Here is a 17,783-nt window from a genome sequence, read left to right on the forward strand (position 1 = left end):
GGGATGACTGCGAGGTGTGGGAGGCTGAGCATGGATGTACTCAGAACAGGGCAGAGTGGAGGTAACAATGCTGAGTTCCCATATGGGGCTTGAGGGGCCTGTGGGTCCTATGTGGCAACTTACAGGAAACAGGTGAAAAGATTGTTCTGGTTCTCAGAAGAGAGGTGGGCAACAGAAGAGGATTTTGGGGAAACATGGAATGGGGGCCATGGTGTGTGCTAGTAAACTAGTCCTCTGAAAGAAGAGTAAAAGCCCTGATTTTTTCTGCTTGTCGGTTTCTGTTGAATGCATATTCCCACCAATTTCAAGCTACTTATGGCTTCACAAGAAGCTGGCATTCCTGAATATTTAACAGCTCAACCAATCTGGTAGGGGTTGGCTCCAGCAGCCATTATCAAGGGGTGGAGACAGTAACAATCCTGAGAAGGAACATCTAGCAAGCACTAATTCTGCCCCAGCTGTAACGCATCCTGTCTCCTTCAGTTTTCACAATGTGCTCTCCTGTCAGAGGAGGAAATGGAGACACAGAGGGGGGCTTTGCTCAAAGCCTCAGCCACCAAATGCAAGTGGAAAAATTGGGATTAAGACTCAGCAAACAGATGGAGTGCTGCACGTATTTTGTTTTGCTTTGCTTTTTGATTTATAATGTTGTGTTAGTTTTTGCTGTACAGCAAAAGTGAATCAATTATATGTATACATATATTCACTCTTTTTTGATTCTTTTTCCACACGGTCATTATAGAATAGAGTTCCCTGTGCTACAGAGTAGGTCCTTATTATCTACTTTATATGTAGTAGTGTGTATATATCAATCCCAATCTCCCAATTCATCCCTCCCCTCTTATCCCCCTGGTAACTATAAGATTGCTTTTTACATCTGTAACTCTATTTCTGTTTTGTAAATAAGTTCATTTGTATCACTTTTTAAGATCCCATATATAAGGGATATCATACGATATTTGTCTTTGACATCACTCAGGAGGACAATCTCTGGTCCACCCATGTTGCTGCAAATGGCATTGTTTCATTCTTTTTTTGTGGCTGAGTAACATTCCTGTGTATATATGTATCACATTTTCTTTATCCATTCGTCTGTCGGTAGACACTCAGGTTGCTTCCATGTCCTGGCTGTTGTAAATAGTGCTTCAGTGAACACTGGGGCGCGTGTATCTTTTTGAATTAGAGTTTTCATCTTCCCCAGATATATGTCCAAGAGTGAGACCGCTGGATCGCATGACAGCCCTATTTTTAGTTGGGGAAACTTCATATCGTTCTCCATAATGGTTGCACCTATTTATATTTCCACCAACAGGGTAGGAGGGCTCCCTCTTCTCCACACGCTCTCCAGCATTTACCGTTTGTAGGATTTTTTGATGATGGCCATTCACATGTGCAGTGACACCTCGCAGTTTTGATTTGTGTTTCTCTAATAGTTAGAGATGTTAAGGATCTTGTCATGTTCCTGTTGGCCATCTGTATGTATTCTTTGAAAATGTCTCTTTAGATCTTGCACCCATTTCTTGATGGGGGTTTGTTTTTTATATGGAGCTGCATGAGCTGTTTGTATATTTTGGAGATTAATCCCTTGTTGGTCTGTTTGCAAATATTTTTTCCCATTCTGGGGGTTGTCTTTTTGTTTATGGTTTCCTTTTGTATACAAATGTTTTAAAGTTTAATTAGGCCCTATTTGTTTATTTTTGTTTTCATTTTCATTACTCTAGGAGGTGGATCCAAAAAGATCTTGCTGTAGTGTTCTACCTATGTTTTCCTCTGAGAGTTTTATTGTGTCCTGCCTGACATTGAGATCTTTAATCCATTTTGAGTTTACTTTTGTGTATAGTGTTAGGCTGTATAAGTGTTGATACTTTGATTGCTATGACCCAGAAGCTTCCTGAACTGAGCCACTCATCACCCAACAGGCACTATCCTAGGACTGTTACTTCTAACAAACCTAGGAGGTAGATTCCATTATAATTCCATTTTAGATAGAGAAACTGTGGGTAGAAGGAACAATAGCTTGTCTGATGGCTCATGGCTGGCTGATGATGAAGGCAGGACTTGTACCCAGGCAGGCTGGCTCCACGACTATGCCCTCAACCTCTGGGTTATGCCACTCACAGGCCAGGCTGCATTCCCCACCCTTAATTCAGATCACTGAATCTTACTGAGAAGCTGAGCTCAGAGGTTTCAGCAACAAGCAATTTTATCCCACTCTTAGTCCAGTCCCTATTATGTCACCAACATTTCCTCCCATTGTTCAGTTTGTCTAAAGCCCAGATTTTAGTGGCTCGGGGATTGTTGTAGTTGGCACAGTCAGGACAAGGGACACCTGGCAAAAAGGAATGGGGAGGTTGGGGAGACAGATCCTAATGGTTGCAGCGGGCATGGCTTGGGAGGCTGTGAGGTAGGGAAGCTCAGATGCTGCCCATGATCAGAGCCTCAGGCCAGCACCCCTCCAGTATGCCACTGTGCTCACTCAGGATTCCCAGCCAGGGGAGCCTGAGAGAATCTGTTTCCCTTTGGGTGGCCAAAAATGCAAGAGAGCTTAGGGGCTAGGAGCAGTTATGTTCTTGCCTCTGGGGAAAAAGTCAAGCTGTAAGAAGAGAGAAGAATGAATGCAAGGTACAGAGGGAGGCAGATGTGAAAGGGAAAAAAAAAGTCCCTGCAGAGGTTTGTGCTTCCGGTCTGGGTGTCCTGGAAACGCAGCCCACTCTTATCTTGGAATTCCCCTACAACAAGTTTTCCTTTTTCCTTCCAGTGGGATTCCTGTCATGCAGCCCCAAAAGAATTTCAAGAGATACACTTGACTTGACAGGATGTATCCTGACTTTCTTCTCCATGAGAGAGTATTTTTGTCAAGACTAGGTTCAACTGCACATAATAGAAAAACCCAAAATCATATAACCTAAACAAGCTGCAAGCTTAATTTGTTTTTACAGAGTCTAGAGGTAGGGCATCCAGGGCTAATGTGGCAGCTTCATAGTCATTAGTACCCAGCCTCCTTCAATATTACTGCTCTGGCATCTTCAGTATGTAACTTGTGGTCCAAGATGGTTGCTGGAGCTCCAGCCATCATATCCACATTCCAGTCAGTAGTATAAAGGACAAAGGACTTAGAAAAATTCTTTAAGACCAACCCCGAGAAGGCCCACACAATGCTTCTACTGGCACCTATTGGCCAAAATGTCATCACCTGGCCACACTTAGGGAAACAAAGACAATCTAGTTTTTGCTGGTTTAATGTGTCCATTTAAAAATCAAGGTTTGTATTACTAAGGGAGAAAGGGGCAGGGATATCAGAGGACTCTCTTCCAGAATCTTACCCTTCAGCAGAGATACAAGGGAATCCTGAAGCTTCCACCAAGATCCTCTAAACTGAGAGGTTTCCTCACAGGCCTTCAGAGAATTGATTGCACAAAAAACAAACTATCCACAGTGGGCCCGTGGATGTAGCTCACCAGGGGACAGGTGGTGACCTGGGAAGCAGACACAAGCCAAAGAGCTGTTGATCTTCTGTTAGAGCCCAGTTCCATCCCTTCTTATCAACAGAGAAAACCATCCCAGCCCCACCCAGGGCAAGGTTCCCTGCTGCCCAGCTGGGAGCTGACACTAATCAAGAATCCAGACTTCCCATGAGGCAACAACAATGAATGCTTACCTGTGACTCCCAAGAGCTGTAAATGGGGAGGGGCTTTGCTCTCTTGCCACCCCCAGAGATAGAAGACCCCCACTACCCCCAGTTATCCCCTGGCCTACTGTCTGGACCATCCTACCAATGTCCCCTTTTAAAATACACACCTCCACCAACAGGAGGCGCCATTCACAAAGCATATCCAACAGAGTTATGCAAAGCAGTGGCATCCTGGTCCACATCCCAGTGGGGTGGAAAGGGAGCAGAAGAACTAGGTTGAGGGGGTCTATAAATTTTTTATGGCATACAAGTATTACAGTCATACTCATAATACAGTACTGGGGACCTTGTCGCTTTTTTTAAAAAAATCACTTATCTAAGTAAGTGTAGGAGGACACACAGTTTCTTCAATTATGAGGGGGAGGGAGAAAGATACACTGGAATTTAATTCTTTGAAAGCAAAGTCATAAAAACACTAAGAAAGCTAACATGTTAATTTTATATTAAATGTATAAATATATTCAGCTTATGCCTGTGTAAGGATAGGCACCTCAAAACAAGGCTTGTACATGATGTTCTACACATATATTCTTGTGTATTTATTGAAAAAAAAATCTGCGTGTAAGTGGACCCATGCAGCTCAAAACCGTGTCATTCAAGGGTTAACTGTACTCAGCAGTAAAAAGGAATGAAGGACTGGGACAAGCAACCATGTGGCTGAATTTCAAAAACATGCTGAGTTAAAAGACTGCTTCAGAATGGACTCAAAAGAAGGCATTCAGTGTAATTCCCCTGATAAGAAATGCTGAGAGAGACAGATCTAATTTTTTTCCCCTAAAAAAAGGCCAATCAATGGTTGCCTGGGATGGAGGGATTAACTTCAAAGAGGCACAAAGGAATCTTTTGGAGTCACAAAAATGTCTTGTATCTTGAGTGTAGTGGCGGTTGTGCGTGCGTGCTAAGTCGCTTCAGTCATGTCTGGCTCTTTGGGACCCTATGGACAGTAGCTCGCCAGGCTCCTCTGTCCAAGGGATTCTCCAGGCAAGAATATTGGAGGGGGCTGCCATGCCCTCTTCCAGGGGATCTTCCCAACTTAGGGATCAAACCTGTGTTTCTTATGCCCTCCTGCATTGGCAGGCAGGTTCGTTACCACCAGCACCGCCTGGGAAGCCCAGTGGTGGTTACATGGATGAAATACATCAAATGTGCACTTGGAAAACGATCAAAGTATAGTTGATTTACAATGTTTTGTTGGTTTCAAGTGTAGAGCAAAATGATTTGAACCTGCACAGATTTTCAAAATCCCCCATGATCTGGTCCTAACATGCTTATTCACAGTTAGCAGCTATCAGTCTCACATAAACCATCTAGTCAAAAATCTGGCTTCCTTACCGTCATCTTGACTTTCATATCTGTAATTTTGCTTTTTTTTTTTTTTTTTAACTTGACCTGATACGTCTTTCCCTAAAACTTCAAAGTTTGGTACATATCTCGTCCTCTACAAACCTTCCCTGGCAGTTCCAGTTTATACTGACCTCTTTACAAACGCAATTGTTCCCGCATTTGAATCAGGTATGGAGCTTCTGCCCAGCCCTGGGAGACACTGACTCAGTGGCTCTCATATGGAGCCTGAGGATCTGTATGTTCACAGAGCTGTATAATGATTCTGATATATACACAGGAATGCAAAGTACCTCTCTGGCATGTAATATGCCTCCTGTACCAATCAATTAAACATGTGTTCAATATTGCCTCCATTGCCTGCAGGCCCTGGGGATACACAGACATAGCAGCATCCTTATGTTCAGGTAGCATAGAGTGTAGCTGTGGCATTCCCTCAAATAAATGTGATGGGAACTATGAATAAGGTACGGGTCCAGTGCTTTGGGAGCAGAATGGTAAATGGTTACCAAAGGGACCATGGAGGAAGTTGAGCTGGCCCTTGAAGAAGAGTTGGATTTTGTTGTTTAGTCTCTAAGTCACATTTGACTCTTTGTAAACCCATGGTCTGTAGCCCGCTGGGCCCCATTGTCCATAGGATTTCCCAGGCAAGAATACTGCAGAGGATTGCCATTTCCTTCTCCAGGGGATCTTTCTGATCCAGAGATCCAACCCATGTTTTCTGCATTGGCAGGTGGATTCTTTACTACTAGGCCACCGGGGAAGCCCAGTTGGATTTTCAGTTCAGTTCAGTTCAGACGCTCAGTCGTGTCCGACTCTTTGTGACCCCATGAATCGTAGCACGCCAGGCCTCTCTGTCCATCACCAACTCCCGGAGTTCACTCAGACTCACGTCCATCGAGTCAGTGATGCCATTCAGCCATCTCATCCTCTGTCGTCCCCTTCTCTTCCTGCCCCCAATCCCTCCCATCATCAGAGTCTTTTCCAATGACTCAACTCTTCACATGAGGTGGCCAAAGTACTGGAGTTTCAGCTTCAGCATCATTCCCTCCAAAGAAATTCCAGGGCTGATCTTCAGAATGGACTGGTTGGATCTCCTTGCAGTCCAAGGGACTCTCAAGAGTCTTCTCCAACACCACACTTCAAAAGCATCAATTCTTTGGTGCTCAGCATTCTTCACAGTCCAACTCTCACATTCATACATGACCACTGGAAAAACCATAGCCTTGACTAAGCGGACCTTTGTTGGCAAAGTAATGTCTCTGCTTTTGAATATGCCATCTAGGTTGGTCAAAACTTTCCTTCCAAGGAGCAAGTGTCTTTTAATTTCATGGCTGCAGTCACCATCTGCAGTGATTTTGGAGCCCCTAAAAATAAAGTCTGACACTGTTTCCACTGTTTCCCCATCTACTTCCCATGAAGTGATGGGACCAGATGCCATGATCTTCGTTTTCTGAATGTTGAGCTTTAAGCCAACTTTTTCACTCTCCTCTTTCACTTTCATCAAAGAGGCTTTTTAGTTCCTCTTCACTTTCTGCCATAAGGGTGTTATCATCTGCATACCTGAGGTTATTGATATTTCTCCCGGCAATCTTGATTTCAGCTTGTGCTTCTTCCAGTCCAGCGTTTCTCATGATGTACTCTGCATATAAGTTAAATAAGCAGGAGAAGGCAATGGCACCCCACTCCAGTACTCTTGCCTGGAAAATCCCATGGGCAGAGGAGCCTGGTGGGCTGCAGTCCATGGGGTCGCTAAGAGTTGGACACGATTGAGCGACTTCATTTTCACTTTTCACTTTCATGCATTGGAGAAGGAAATGGCAACCCACTCCAGTGTTCTTGCCTGGAGAATCCCAGGGACGGGGGAGCCTGGTGGGCTGCCGTCTATGGGGTCGCACAGAGTCAGACACAACTGAAGCAACTTAGCAGCAGCAGCAGCAAGCAGGATGACAATATACAGCCTTGACGTACTCCTTTTCCTATTTGGAACCAGTCTGTTGTTCCATGTCCAGTTCTAACTGTTGCTTCCTGACCTGCATACAGATTTCTCAAGAGGCAGGTCAGGTGGTCTGGTATTCCCATCTCTTTCAGAATTTTCCACAGTTTATTGTGATCCACACAGTCAAAGGCTTTGGCATAGTCAATAAAGCAGAAATAGATGTTTTTCTGGAACTCTCTTGCTTTTTCCATGATCCAGCGGATGTTGGCAATTTGATTTCTGGTTCCTCTGCCTTTTCTAAAACCAGCTTGAACATCAGGAAGTTCATGGTTCACGTATTGCTGGATTTTATCCACTCTCAAATAATAGGGCTATTTTAGCTGTGGCCATATACAGAGTATACACCTCCAAATACTCTGGTGGAGACTATATGGAGGAAATGACAGAATCAGAATGGAAATGCTGGTAGAGATTAGAACATGAAGAACATCAAATACCACGCTAAGAATGTCACTGTTTCCATCTGGAGAACTGAAAATAATTTAAGGAGGAAACATCCAACTTAGTTGTTGTTATTGTTTTCCAGCACAGATTCATATGATAGTAATCTCTTTGAGTATGGTTCTATTCTATTCACTTCTATTAAAACTGTGTCAAAACATTAAAAAAAATTTTTTTGAAAAGGGACCTCCCCGGTGGTCCAGTGGTTAAGACACTGTGCTTCCAATTCAGGGGCATGGGTTAGATCTCTGGTTGGGGAGCTAAGATCCCACATGCCTCGCTGCACAGTCAGAAACTAAAAAAAAGAAAAAAGAAAAATTTTTACAAATTATAAAAAGGTTTATGACAATCGATTTTGTGTAAGAAATACCAAGTCAGAGTCTCTCAAAATGTATAAGAATACTACATTCTCATCTAGTTTTTCTTTCACTAATAATTCACAATACCCAAGTTTCAAGTTATAATTTTCAATGATTCTTAAAATGATATATCTTAACTACATCTAGCTTCAGTTACAATTACTAACAAATCCAAATGCACCAGAAGATGACCACCTGAAACCAATTTTATGTACATGGTAGCAAATAGGTGAAAATAAGTATCCTGTCTGCTTTTTGTTATTATTTACAATTTTTGCCCACAGCCCTTCACCTGCCCCACCCTGCAGCATGCAGGACCTTATTTCCCTGGCTTCTAAGTCGCTTCAGTCGTGTCCGACTCTGTGCAACCCCATAGACGGCAGCCCACCAGGCTCCCCTGTCCCTGGGATTCTCCAGGCAAGAACACTGGAGTGGGTTGCCATTTCCTTCTCCAATGCATGAAAGTGAAAAGTGAAAGTGCAGTCACTCAGTCGTGTCCAACTCTTAGCGACCCCATGGACTGCAGCCCACCAGGCTCCTCTGTCCATGGGATTTTTCAGGCAAGAGTACTGGAGTGGGGTGCCATTGCCTTCTCTGGACCAGGGATCAAAAACCATGCCCCCTGCAGTGGTAGGTGGAGTTTTAACCACTGGACTACCAGGGAAGTCTTTGTCTTTCTGCTTTTTAAGGTAACTCCTAGAAAATTTAAAAATATATATCTATGGCATGCAATATATTTCCATTGTTCAGAGCTGCTTCAGTCTGCAATGCTACCCACTTCCCAAGGATTGGTACATGGCTCAGTTCAGCTTAAGTCTATAAGTAAAAGAGACTTATTTTAAATTGTTGAGGGGGCAGGGGGAGTTTGATAAGCCTTAGGAAATACTGAAACAGTAATAGGTAGCATTTAAACAGACCAAACTATGTGCCAAGCACATGTGTTTATCTATTACCTCAATGAATCCGATGAATCCCGTGGTTTCCATGAAGGAGTGTAACAAATTGCTGTGTAACAAATTACTCCAAAAACTCATGGCTTAAAAAAAAAAAGTTTTTAAGCACAGCTTCTGTGTGTCAGGAATTTAGGAGCGGCTTACCTGGATAGTTCTGGCTAAGAATGTCTCTCACGAGGTTTCCGTCAAGATGAGAACCAAAGTAGCAGTCAACTAAAGGTTAAAAGATCTGCTTTCTAGATGGTTCATTCCCTTGGCTGTTGACTGAAGGCCCCAGGTCTCCACCAGGCGGATTTCTCCTGAGGGCTGCTTTGAAGTGTGAGGGAACGCAGAGGGAAGAGCCTGAGACTGGAACGGGTGGAAAGGGGGGCTGTAAACCCGGCTTGGTGAGGCGGCTACCCGCCTCAAATGTAGCAGGTGTGGGAGACTAGCGGAGGCTGGTGGGGTGCCTCCCAGTAGCATCCACTCCTCCCTGTCTCCCTCGCTTGAAGTGCCCCCACAGCTGTAAAATGACCACCGTGCCCCCTGCCCTCTGTGGGGAATTGAGGACAGGAACCCTCCAAAAAAAAAAAAAAAGAAAAAAGTCCTGATTGGTTAACAGCTGAACCAATCATGATGTTCCCATCCCCAGCAATAGACACATGACCTGGTACCAAGTGAGATGACTTCTTCTCGGGGGTGCTGATGGGAAAGATTTTATTCTGTCTTAAAGAGAGCTAGTCACCAGGGGTCCTTTTTTCTGCCTTTGGAAGTTGTTGGCCCACGTAGTGAGTATCCTGGACTGTGAAGGGATTTGGCCTCAGAGTTCAACCTGCTGAGAGCAGTGAAGGAAGATGCAGAACTTGGGTCTTTGGTGTTATCACCGAGCTGCTGGGTTAACCAACCCAGAACTGCTCTATCCTTGAAATCCTGCTACATAGGATAATACATGTCAGATTTTTAAATCATTTTGAGTCGGGTTACCCAATTTTTTTTTTTTTTTTGCAACCAAAAGCAACCAAACATATTTTGGAGGCTGATTTTCTCACCTGATCATAGTCCCCACTCAATTAAGCATGATATGAGGTGAGGCGCAGGGACATAGGCAGCAAGAAGGAAGGTCTATTAAAAGGTTTTAAAATGTGAGCTGAACGTTAAGGGGAAGAGCCCCACCCACCCACATAAGACTTGAAGACTGGACTTGTCACCACTGTGGAGTTCTTAACTTTGCAAGAAAACAACAGTTTTTCAAATGCAAATCTCTGAGAAGTGAGGCGATTGTGCAAGGTAGATTTTTCCCCCCAATAATTGGGGTATCTGAATGTCATCAGTAACCTCCAAATGGGATACAGCTTAAAGGTGACAGGTTATTTATGGGACTTCCCTGGTGTCCAGTGGCTAGGACTCTGTGTTCCCAATGCAAGGGGCTCAGGTTTGATCCCTGGTCAGAGAACTAGATCCCACAGGCCAAAACTAAAGATCCGCATGGCTCAATGAAGACTGTAGATCCTGTGTGCTGCAATTAAGACCTGGCGCAGCCAAACAAATTTTAAAAAGAGAGAGTATCGCCTTCATACTCAAAACATTAAAAATAAAAAGTGACAGAACCTGAGTCCAAAAGACTGGTTTGGGTTCACAGCCATCCTGGTACCCCTCAAACTACAATTTTTACTTTTCTCTCCAACTTCTTCATTTTAATGGATGCAAACTGTTGCATGCCTCATGTTCTATTTGTTAATAATCATCTTAATCCCATTTGCCTTTACATTGTAAGTTTTGACCATATTGAGACTACTTCTTTGTTTTCTTAACACTGAAAAAAAAAGTGTGATTGCAAGACTGCTTTGAAACTCTAGGCTATTTTAACTGGTAACAGAAATCTTAGCAACAATCTATCTTCTACAGCTTCTGAAAAGCAGAGACTTTGGCTCGTGAAATCCTCTTTGTACATGTATTTTGAATAAAGGAGTCTTATAAGAAACCCGGACTTCAAAAGCTGATGTTGCTTCATCATTTGAAAGCCCCCATTAACCTGCTGTATTAGTTTGCTAGGGCTGTCTTAATAAAATACTACAGGCTAGGTGGCTTAAATGAAATCAGTCAATCCTGAAGGGAAAGCTCTGGAAGTGAGTCACTCAGTTGTGTCTGACTCTTTGTGACCCCATGGACTATACAGTCCATGGAACTCTCCAGGCCAGAATACTGGCGTACCCTTTCCCTTCTCCCTTCTCCCTTCTCCCTTTCCCTTTCCCTTCTCTTGGGAAGGGGATCTTCCCAACCCACGGATTGAACCCAGGTCTCCCACATTGTGGGAACATTCTTTACCAACTAAGCCACAACGGAAGCCCAAGAATACTGAAGTGGGTAGCCTATCCCTTCTCCAGCGGACCTTCCCAACCCAGGAATCAAACCAGGGTCTCCTGCATTGCAGGTGGATTCTTTACCAACTGAGCTACCAGGGAAGCCCCCCTGGAGGAAATCAACCCTGGATATTCATTGAAAGGACTGATACTGAAGCTGAAGCTCCAATACTTTGGCCACCTGATGCAAAGAGCCAACTCATTGGAAAAAACCCTGGTGCTGAGAAAGATTGAAGGCAAAACAAGAAGGGGGTGGCAGAGAATGAGATGGTTAGATAGCATCACCGACTCAATGGACATGAATTTAAGCAAACTCCAGGAGACAGTGAAGGACAGGGAAGCCTGATGTGCTGCAGTCCAGGGGGTCACAGAGTCGGACATGACTTAATGACTGAACAACCACGAGATGGCTTAAACAATAGAAAAAATGTTCTCATACTTCCAGCAGTCCAAGGTCAAGGTGCTAGCAGATTTGGTTTCTCCTAAGGTCTCTCTTTTTGGCTTGCAGATGGGTGACCTCTTACTGTGTCCTCAGATGACCTTTTCCCTGCATGCATGCCCATCCCTGGTGTCTTTTCTTATGAGATCACTGGGCCTGTTGGGTTAGGGCTCCATGATTATAACCTCATTAAACTTAATTACCCCTTTAAAGAACTGTCTCCAATACAGTCACATGAGGGTTTAGGGCTTCAACATATGGATTTTGGAGGACACAATTTAGTTGCTAATACCCCCCAAATCTGGACTGGTTGTTTTAATAATAATCTGTTGCCCCTGATAATAATATCTATATTGATACTCCCTTTTCCTGAAAAATTCCAAGATCAGTTTTCATTGTTGTTTCTCTCTTCTTCTACCCCCATGGAGCTAAGAAGAACACTCATGACTCTTCTAGATCCTTTATTTAAACAAATAGTGTTGTGTCACTTAAATTAATGTTTACCTCCTATTGCTATGGGCCGTGACTTAAAAGAGGAAGGTGAGAAAATTGCTTTCACTTAGATAATATTGCCCTTGTGTTTTCTATATATTGGGAAGGTAGATGATCTGGTGCTATGACATTCTTGTGTACATGATTTGACTTAAGAGTGGATTGACTTTTTTAATAAATTTATTTATTTATTTATTTTTGGCTGTGCTGGGTCTTCATTGCTGCATATAGGCTTTCTCTAGTTGCAGCAAGAAGGATCTAGTTGCAATGCATGGGCTTTCATTGTGGCGATATCTCTTGTTGCAGAGCATGGGCTCTAGAGCACAAGCTCAATAGTTGTGAGGCAAATGGTTAGTTACATTGGATCTTCCCAGACCGAGGACTGAACCCATATCCCCTGAATTGGCAGGCAGGTTCTTAACCACAAGACCACTAAGGAAGCCCTGGATTAATTTAAATTGGCTGAAAGGGACAGACCCGCACCTACAGATATTAAAGGTTTAGTTCCAGACCGTTACAATAAAGTGAATATCACAATAAAGCAAGCCACAGGAATCTCTCGGTTTCCCAGTTCAGATAAAAGTTATGTTTACACTATACTGGAGTCTATCAAGTGTGCAACAGTATTATGTTTAAAAAAATGCACATACCTGAATTTAAAAATACTTTATTGCTAAAAAACGCTAACCATCATCTGAGCCTTCAGCCAGTTGCAGTAACAACACCAAAGATCATCGATCAAGGCCACTAAAACAAATATAGTAATAATGAGAAAGTTTGAGAAATTGTGAGAATTACCAAAATCTGACACAGAGACATGAAGTGAATAAATGCTGTTGGGAAAATGGCACCAATCGCCTTGTTCAACACATAGTTGCCACAGACCTTCAGTTTGTACAAAACATAATCTCTGCGAAGCACAATGAAACGAGTAGGTCTGTACTGGCCCCAGAACCACATCATACTTGCTGAATTCACAAAGAGCCTCTCAAAACACACAAAGCCGCTGGTGGTGCCTTAGAATAAACACCAGTCTGTCCATGACTGGCTTTACAAAAATCCATAGCAGAAGCATCATGAGCAAAGCTTCCATTTCACTTTCATTTTCCAAATCTCATGCAAGTATGTCATATTGGCTTCAAGGGAAGTAAGGAAATATAGCTTCCCACCCTCTGTGGTACTGGAAGGTATTCTAAAAGGGGAAAGTCTCAGATGGTGAGCAAAGAAATGCAACCATCTAAAACCCCTGGGACATTTTCTCTTCAGCTTCCTACATCCAGGGGGAACTCCACTGCTGATCTGTCCCCTGCGTAAGTAAGGCCTGCTTTGCAGAAGAAAGTCCAGATAATCTCTGGTTTCTTTACACCCATTTTTCTACCAGCAACTGGGTGGAGATTGAAGATCTCGGTGAATATCACCCTTTGTCCTGATCTTCAGGTAGTAACAATTGAGAGAGAGAAAGAGATGCAGGGGTGTGTAAGAGAGGGGATAACATAATGGTTTTATTACCTGAACTATAAGCAATAGCAGGGAACATGGCCAAGTCCTGTGGCCCAATGGGTTTACCATCACCTTCCCCTCCTTTCTGCTGCCCCCAAACTGAACAGCTTAAAATTTGGCTACATGTGAGATATTCAAAATAATGATAGCTATCATTACACAGAAATGTTATTTCTCTCTCCTGCCACAGTCCAAGTTGGTGTGCAGCTCTGCTCTGTGAGGGTGCCAAGGGTTCTTCGATACTGTGATACTTGTCCCCTTGGCCCAGGATGCCAGCTCATGATGACCCCACTCTAGCCTGAAGAAAGGGAAAACGAGAAAGGGAGGCCCTCTTCCTTTAAATTCAGTTCAGTTGCTCAGTCGTGTCCAACTCTGCAACCCCATGAACCCCAGCACGCCAGGCCTCCCTGTCTATCACCATCTCCCAGAGTCCACCCAGACCCATGTCCATCGAGTCAGTGATGCCATCCAGCCATCTCATCCTCTGTCGTCCCCTTCTCCTCCTGCCCTCAATCTTTCCCAGCATCAGGGTCTTTTCAAATGAGTCAGCTCTCTGCATCAGGTGGCCAAAGTATTGGAGTTTCAGCTTTAACATCAGTCCTACCAATGAACACCCAGGTCTGATCTCCTTTAGGATGGACTGGTTGGATCTCCTTGCAGTCCAAGGGACTCTCAAGAGTCTTCTCCAACACCACAGTTCAAAAGCATCAATTCTTCAGCGCTCAGCTTTCTTTATAGTCCAACTCTCACATCCATACATGACCATGACCTAAAAACTCCACCTCTGCTCACATCTCATTGGCCAGAATCTGGTCACATGACTGCACTTGCTGTAAGAAAAGCTGGGAAATATAGTCCTTATTCCAAACAATTAAGGGTCCCGCTAAAGTTTCTTTAACTATGAAAGAGGAGGCTAATAGGTCAGGGATGGGGACACCACTGGTTTCTCTTCCTTATAAACTTACCTTCCACAGGCCCTATAATCACATGACAGGAGGCGACAGACCAAAATGTGCAGATCCAAAACAAGAGGAACACGAAACAGGACAAAAACCAGAGCCACATGAGCCTTACTCCAATCCCACCTTTCTTTTTTTTTTAATTTTATTTTATTTTTAAACTTTAAAATATTGTATTAGTTTTGCCAAATATCGAAATGAATCCGCCACAGGTATACATGTGTTCCCCATCCTGAACCCTCCTCCCTCCTCCCTCCCCATACCTTTCTAACTGGTGTGCTGTTGGCCTTTTCTTTTTTTTAAGTATTTATTTATTTATTTTTATTTGTTGGCCACACAGCATGTGGGATCTTAGTTCCCCAACCAAGGATTAAACCCTTGCCTCCTGCATTGGAAGCACCAAGTCTTAACTACTGGACCACCAGGGAAGTCCCACTATTGGCTTTTCAGGTGAGGCAAATCTCTGGTATATGGGACAGTCCCATCTATTATTGCTGGATCTTTACAGCAATAAATGTCAGTGCTATTTCATCCTCAGGCATGTGACAACCAAAATGTAGGGAGATATTTCCAAAACTCCTGGAAGGGGCTGTGGCTGCCTCTGATGAATGGCAGGACATCCTGCCATGGAAATGTGAAACATGTGGGATAAGGTTTGCCCCATCCACACTTAGCCCCTGGCGGGACTGGGAGTTCTTTTGGCCTTCAAGTTGCATTTCACAACTCTGTCCAGGACTGCACCTCATTGCTATTTGTCCTGTTATTAACAAAATGATGCTTTGGACTTCTCTGCTGGTCCAGTGGTTAGGAATCTGCCTTCCAATGCAGGGGACACAGGTTCAATCCCTGGACAAGGAAAAGCCCACATGCCAGGGAGCAATTAAGCCGGTATGCCACAACTACTGAAGCCCATGCACATTACAGCCTGTGCTCTGCAAAAAGAGAAACCACTGCAGCGAGAAGCCCACTCACTGTAACTAGAGAAAGTCCGCGTGCAGCAACAGATACCCAGGGCAACCAAAAATAAATAAATTGTTTTAAAATGATGCTTTACTGCTCCCCTCTGATGCACCATCACACACACACACACACACACACACACACACACGTGCGCGTGCGAAGAAATAAATGATGCTGCACGTATTCAAGGAGCCAAGGACACAGGATCTGACCTGTGCCTCAGGGAATGCATTGTCTGAGGACAGGAGGAAGGAAGTGAGGCTGGTTTGGGGTGACTGTGACTTACATGTGTGTGACCTTGAGCAATTTATTTAACCTCAACCATGTATCTCTGTTTCCTCATATGAAAATATGAAAACAATAATATCTACCACTTAGGGATGTTAGAAGGCCTAAATGACTTTTTTTAAAAAAATTTATTGGCGTATAGTTGATTTACCATGTTGTGTTTGTTTCCCAAACAACATTAAAAGGTTGTTGTATATAATGTTTAAGATCACAGACTCTGGAAACTGGCATGTGGGTCTGCCCAGCCATCCACCAGCTGTGTAACCTTAGATAAGTCACTTACCCTCTCCATGACTTCATTTCCTCCTCTGTAATAGGGGAATGGCAGCACTTGCCTCAGAGGGGTGTTGAAAGGATAAATGAGCTAACAGATAAATGAGCTAACAGATAATAAATGAGCTAAAGTGTTTACAGCAGTGCCCCATTCAGAGTTGAGTTCTCTGTAAATGTTAGCAATTGCTATGTCAGGATTATGTCCTCCAAGTAGGACTCGTGTTTGTTTGTTTGTTTCCATTAAACTCTAGACTGTATTCTAATTTCACCAATTTTTCCATTAAAGTTCTGTTTCAGGATGTAATCCAGATTACCATATCACATGTTGTTTCCATGTCTCCTGGGTTTCCTTTGTGGCAGGTTCTTAGTCTTACCTTGCTTTTCATGGTTGTCAAAGTTTTAAGGAATACTGGTCAGCTATTTTGTAGAACGTCTCTCAGTTTGGGTTGGTCTGAGTTTTTCTCAGACTGGGGTTATAGGTTTGGAGGGAGGGGAGAAATACCATAGAGATGAAGTCCCCTTCTTATCACATCATATGAGGAGCTACATAACACTCACATGACATCACTACCAATGGTAGACTAAGCTATCTGACTCAAATGGAAGAGAAGTAACTTATTAGATATTACATCTCCCATTTGCATTCTTTCTTCCTATTTGAGTATTCAGTCCCTTCCCCAAGTTAACTACAGACTTGATATGGTTTGTTATGATTTCTACATATGTAATTTTGCCATTTATTGGAATATAAGCAAGGGTTTATTTTAGACTGTAAAGACAAGCTATGTACATGATTGCTCCTGGCTCTCTTCTGGTTAAAAAAATTTTTTTTTTTAATTGTGGTTTCAAAAAACACCTCATGATACAAAATTTTAAGGTACAGTTAATTTTATTTTTGAGGTACAGTTCAGAAATGTTAAGTATCTTCTCATCATGAAGCAACAGACTGGGACTCGTATTCTTTTGGTGACACACCAAAAAAATTACACCAGTTATGTGGAAAAATAGGTTTTATATTCATCATTATGTTTTAATTTTCATCTGCGTTAATATAAGTTACATATTAGTATATAATTTTGTGAATTTTAGTGTTTAAAAACTGAGTTGAGCTTATTTTAGTTGAGTTGTTTTAAGGAAAACTATTAAGTAAATAAGTTGAAATCTATGTGGGTGTGCATATGGAAGGTATTATGATGTGGTAAGAGAATGTGTTAAGTTGCGAAACACTGACCTGCTAAATCTTCCTCCTCCCCCAGGGTCAGTTTAACCATCTCCTTCACAGGGCACTTCCCCTACCATCCTCAGTCTCTGCTAGATCTTAAATCATATGGTCTCAAAACTCTATTTTTTCACTTTTTCTTTCAATCAAATTTCTTTTGGAGACAAGTAACTGAATCCCAAATCAAACTGGTCTGGGAAGATCAATGGAAATATATAGACTCACGCAACACAAAATGTGAAGTCAACATTAGTACCAACTTCAGGCACAGCTAGATCTGGGTGTTTAAATGATATCCCCTGAAATTTCTGTTCATTCTGGCTGTGCTTTCCTGTGTGTTGGCCTCATTCCTTTACAGCCTCTCTACTCAAGGTAGAAAGAGGGCCCCAAGCAGCTCCACATTTAGATCCCTTCTGCTTAGCAAGCCCAGGAGAAAGCAGTGCTATATTTCCCAGAATTCCAGTAAAAGTCCTCATTTTTCTCCTCCTTGGCCTGCTTTGGGTATGTGCCCAAGTCTCAAGAAATTACTG

The 17,783-nt window shown here is 43.0% G+C and overlaps 1 protein-coding gene across 1 annotated transcript in view; it reads right to left on the reverse strand.

Moving 5' to 3' along the window:
• The window catches only part of CEACAM20 (CEA cell adhesion molecule 20), a 78,138-nt gene that overhangs the window by 55,783 nt on the left and 4,572 nt on the right, over positions 1-17,783 (reverse strand). Inside the window, exons 3-5 of the mRNA XM_055551661.1 lie at positions 12,705-12,801; positions 8,929-9,598; positions 3,324-3,476 (exon numbers count right to left, since the gene is read on the reverse strand). The gene's annotated coding sequence lies outside the window, so the exon portion shown is untranslated. The remainder of the gene's footprint in view (positions 1-3,323; positions 3,477-8,928; positions 9,599-12,704; positions 12,802-17,783) is intronic.

The sequence above is a fragment of the Bubalus kerabau genome, chromosome 17, assembly GCF_029407905.1.
Source record: "Bubalus kerabau isolate K-KA32 ecotype Philippines breed swamp buffalo chromosome 17, PCC_UOA_SB_1v2, whole genome shotgun sequence".
NCBI lineage: Eukaryota > Metazoa > Chordata > Mammalia > Artiodactyla > Bovidae > Bubalus > Bubalus kerabau.